Below are 5753 nucleotides of genomic sequence, written 5' to 3'. Positions count from 1 at the left end.
GCTTACAAACTCCAACAAAATCTTCTTCAAAAACCGACCCTTGAATCTCACTCGTAATGACATTTTCACACTCTTTTGTTAACAATATTTCGTAAAACACTGATACACGGTGGAAGCTACAAATATATAAGAGAATTGCGCTGTTGCCACGATTACAGCGCCGCGCTCTATGCGTGTAGGGGACCTATCCATGCATGAGGTGTGATTGTGTAGGACACACAGAGTGTACTAGCTCTGTCAAAAGTTCTTAAACGACGGCATCATATAAGACTTGGGTTTTACTGTACGCTGCGGTCGAAACTTTTGGCTGATACGTGTACCTCCAGAACTACCTTAAGAGATTTCGAGTAGATGTAGATATTTTTAAATCTGAGTCCGTTGGGATGGGCTATAAGTGTGAGCAACGCATTAGTTTTACCACAATTCGACGGTCCACAGAATATTGCACGTACACTATTCGGGAGTAATTCAGCGTGCCGATTGTGCCTTTTGACATTTTCCTCCGAAAGCTTGTCAAAATTCATTACGGGAAGCTTAGTAGGTTATTTCTCACACCGCATCTCGGACATGACTGATCGGATTTGCTATAAATGTCCCGTTTTAAAGCACTTTTCTTCAGTCAACGCACGAACATGATCGCGTAAAGAGGTAAACGAAGCAGCAGGTGGCAACACCATGGCAAGGGTCTGGTGAATTATATCATTAACAGCCTTCCGATCGAATTGCATGTACCTGGTTATCAGTACTGTGGCTGGGTACAAAATAAACAAAGAAACTCGTGTGGGGCGATCCGGGAATCAATCCTCTGAACGCAGCTTGCAAGAACCACGACATTGCTTACTCTCAGAATCGTGAAAATCTTGAAGTTAGAAACGAGGCTGATAGGGTGTTGGCTGAGAAAACTTGGAAACGGGTTCTGGCAAAGGACGCCAATTCGGGTGAGAAAGCAGCCGCTTGGGCAATAGCTAATGCAATAAAAGTAAAATCAAAGCTTGGAATGTGAATTTAAAACTCAAAAATGCGACCTTGAGAAAAATTATAAATGCTGTGAAACGTTCTATGGTTCCAAGCAACGATGCAAACGTAGCTATTGAATCTGCGCTGAAGGGAGCTGAAAACGCCGTTAAAAAAGCGGGTGGTAAATGTAAAGTGCGAACACCTCGCGTCCTACCGGTACCTTCAAAAGTCGGTGGTTTTCTACCGTTTCTGATTCCTATTTTCGCTGGACTCAGTGCTACAGGCGCATTAGCCGGTGGTTTAGCCGGTACAGCAAAAGCTGTGAACGATGCAAGTGCTGCTAAACGAGAACTGAAAGAGAGCAAACGACACAATAAAACTATGGAAGCTGTCGCGTTGGGCAAAGGGCTTCATATGAATGGTCTACATTTGTCAAAAAACTAGATGCGATGCTACCACGTCGAGCGTTGAATGATTGGGACTTGTTGAAGTATGCAAAAATCTTTGAGGTTCCGCATTGCCGCGGTGTTTGCATGCGGAACGAAATGCCCAAAAACGATCCACGAAAAAACGAGTCAGCTATAATCAACCTTGACGGCAAAGACGGTCCGGAAACACACTGGGTTGCATGCGAGAAACGCGACAATGATATCGATTACTTTGACAGTTTCGGCAAACTTTAACCACCCTCGGACCTCATAAAATACCTCGGCCTCGGTAGTGTTGAATACAATCATGAAAGGTCCCAGGATTATGATACATTTGAATGCGGACACTTGAGTCTGAAATTTTTGAGTGGTAAGCTGTATAAACATGGTGCATAATTCATCAAAGTCAGTCCGTCACTGTTCCGTAGGAAGAGTAAAAACATAAATATATATGTATATCAGGACATATATACATACACATAAACAAATAACATTTGCTAGCTCGCGAGAGTCTTCTTTCAAAAAAAAGGACTCTTGTTGTAGCAACTGAAGTTTCAGTTATCGCGAAACCTTTTTATCGTACGCACGGAGTCCCGGAGCAAAAAACATATAAACCCATATAAAATCGAATACACCTTCTTAAAGCAATTGCCTTTGGCAAACGAATTATACGATTGAGCGCTGTCTCTCAACTAAATTATACGATCGAGCGCTGTCTCTCAACTGAATCATACGATCGAGCTTGTCTCTCACAATATAACGCGACGGGCTGACGAGCCCGTCCGTAGGAGTCGAGCATTTTCTCCTCCTGACTTTCCTCATGGAGTCGAGCGGTCTCCTCCCAATTCCCACACTCAATCATTCACACGTTATTTAATATTCATACCTCTTCGATATTCAATTGATTTCATCTAACCTTTGTTCTTGTGTTGAAATATAAATAAATTTGGGTTTTTTATGCCTGACGGCTTTTTCCCAACTAAATTCCCTGGACCAAGTTATTTTCACATAGAATAAGTGTCTTCGTAAGTTTCCTCGTTCATGAATGAACAATCACTCGCAGTCCTGGATGATTCGTTAACGTTAACGATTTCGGGAACCTGTTCGATTCTCGAGGCACAACATTTCGCACCGATCGAACTTGCTCGTGATGAAAGTTATGCTCTTGGGTTGGTAGAGTTGTTAACCTGTAATTCGATTTCCAACGTTGATATTGGTCACAATAAAATTTACGTAGCTGATGAAGTGGTCACCATACCTACCTTGCAGCTACGATATCGAGGACATAGAGAAGTATCTTCAAAACGTGCTACGAAATACAGATATCAGGCTCAGCATCAAACCCAACAATAATACATTACGCAGCGAAATCACATGCAACCACTCGATTAACTTTTAGCCGAATGATGCCATTGCTCAACTTTTGGGATTCACACCACGTGTATTGGAGGTTGATGAAGCTCACGAATCAGACGTGCCTGTAACTGTACTCAAGGTCAACACGTTGCGAGTCGAGTGCAGCTTGACAACGGGCGCCTACGTCAATGGATACAAAGTACACACTATTCACGAGTTTTTCCCGGCGGTCCCACCAGGATATAAAATCTTGGAGGTACCGTCGCACGTCATTTACCTTCCGATCACCGTCAGGACGATAGATCACGTTCAGCTGCGGTTGGAGGATCAAGACGGAGACCTCGCTAATTTTCGTAGAGAAGTAATTACTGTGAGACTACATATCAAATCGCAATAAACGATGGGAATTGTATATAACAGACTGTCAAAGAGTAGGTATATCAGTAAGTCGGTATGCCCCGATCAAATCAGTCATCGATCGATTCTCGAACGGTTAACACCTTGAAACGTGGAGTCCATGATAGCTCTGGGTCTGAAACTGACCACTTTTGGAAGAGGAATTTCCGACAACGAAAAAATCGATTTTGCTGTTTCATCATCTGCTATGTACCATGGAGGTAGAAATCTTAAACATTTAAACACCAGTCGTCTTTGACGAATCCGTTGCGCATCACGAGATTCACGCTCGCAAGCCTTACGCCTGGCAACTTTCAACAACAGCGATGAAATTCGAATCACCGTTCAACATCAGGATTTATGCATATTACCCAGCAAATGTTCGGTACATATGCACGGATGACTCCTCAAACCTGATGGTACAGCTACTGTGAACACACAGCTCGTGAACAACGCGATCTGTCATTTGTTTGAAGAATTTTGCTGAGAAATTAAAGCAGTTGAGATTGATAGAAGCAAGAACGTTGACTTGACAAGTCTCATGAAGGGTTACGCTTTCCTGCACCCTGGTCAGACTTGGCTGGTGGAGAACGCTGGATGGCTTGATGTAGAAGAGCAGAAAAAATTAACCGATGCCAAGGGTAATTTTGACGTACTGATACCGCTCAGCATGATATTGGGTTTCGCCGAAGACTACCGCCAGATCGTTGTCAACGCTAAACATGAGTTAATTTTGACGAGATCAAAAACTGACGTCAACGCAATCATGCAGACTCAAAAGAAGAAATTCAAAATCACGATCAATGCGGTGGAATGGCTAATACCGTATTTGAAACTTGCGGATCAGAAAAAAGTTGACCTACTGAATTTCATTCAGAGAGATCCCCCTATTTCGATGAGCTTCCGCAGTTGGGAATTGTACGAATATCCCTTACTTCCCACAACATCGAAACACGTTTGGACTGTGAAAACTTTCACTCAGCTTGAAAAACCTCGGTACGTCATTTTGGGTTTCCAAACAAGTAGAAAGAACAAGACCGGCAAGAACGCAAGTCATTTCGATCATTGCAATATCACGGACGTCAATCTATTTTCAAACTCTTAATCTTATCCGTACGGTAACCTGAACCTCAACATGAGTCGTAATCTGTACGCGCTCCTGTACGAGATGTACGCAAATTTCCAAGCTACCTACTACGACAAGAACCCCCAGCCGTTGTTGACAAAAAGTGAATTCCTTCGAGGCGTTCCCTTATTCGTTATCGACTGTTCAAAACAAGACGAATCTTTGGAGTGCGGACCTGCCGACATCCGTCTTGAATTTGAAGCTAAAGCCAACTTTCCCGCTGAAACATCTGTGTACTGCTTGATTGTTCACGATCGTATTGTCGAATACAACCCGCTCAGTGGTGGGGTCAAAAAGTTGGTATGAAAGCTGACCCGTTCCCATCATCTCGCACAGTTCTAAGATGGAGCTTATTGTTGACATACAAGGCTTTCGTAGACCTTTCAACAATACCTTCACATTGAAAGAATTGACTTTAATTTCAACTTACTCAGAAGCATCTCCATCAATGCTTTTCTTCAAGCCACCTTACCAATGGGATTGTCCGGACGTCAAATACAAAAGCCAAAATTCTTGGTTAGAACGCGGTTTTCACGGTTTACCTTGGAGCTGTGGAACCATACCGTTTGAGGAAGTTGAGTGGACCATTGAAGACAGGCTGTGCGAAGCTGAAACCGTGTACGTAAGAGGAGAAGGAAAACGAGATTGGTGGCTTAAAATTGTCCCCAAAGTTCAAATGATCGAAATACTGGACTTCGACTGTCCGACGCTTCAAACCTTGCAAAAACTTCAGCTGTGTCTCTACGATGTGACGTGCACACAATACCTAACGCAATCTATGCAGCACAAAACGTTTTGTTACTTCATAATTGGCTACAAAATCGTCATACTGTTCGGATGGCGAGGGTGTATGATTTGTGTTACTGCGCAGAAGCATCTACAGGAACGGTCCCGCATTTCTGACGAATATATCGTCCTGGTTACGATACAGTTGAATAAAATTATTGCACTAACGTTGTGAAGTAATTGTCAACTAAAACCTAAAAATTGTATTCAATAAAAATGTTTTCTAAAGAATATTCACGACTGAATTTTACACCTTCACCTTACCTTTTAAGAGAGAGTTTATTTCAATACAAAGCTTATGTAAGATTCAACCTTGCTCTCCATCCTTGACCGAGCTGTACTCAAATCGAGTTATGTTTTTCATTCCTAGACCGATAGTAACCCAACACCGCAGATTTCTGGCTCTGAATGTATACTACCGCAGCTATCGGTTGACCTTGCACTCTATTCTTAAGGTGCCGCTGACCTGGCATGTCCTATATATATTTCGTGACGTCGGTAGCGGGGAAATCGCCCGCACAAATCCTGATAAAACGGGGGTACGAATCTGACTGGGAAAATTTTTAAAAGATAGCTTGTATAAAATTGTACGTCTGTATCTCAGTCACTACTATCGCAGATCATTGATAACGTCTAATAAAAACAATGATGAACTCAATAAAATCACGTCGCGTCAAACATGGCCGATCGGGTTAGCGACTTGT

Source organism: Neodiprion fabricii, chromosome 3 (genome assembly GCF_021155785.1).
Source record: "Neodiprion fabricii isolate iyNeoFabr1 chromosome 3, iyNeoFabr1.1, whole genome shotgun sequence".
Lineage (NCBI taxonomy): Eukaryota > Metazoa > Arthropoda > Insecta > Hymenoptera > Diprionidae > Neodiprion > Neodiprion fabricii.
This window is presented reverse-complemented; position numbering follows the sequence as displayed.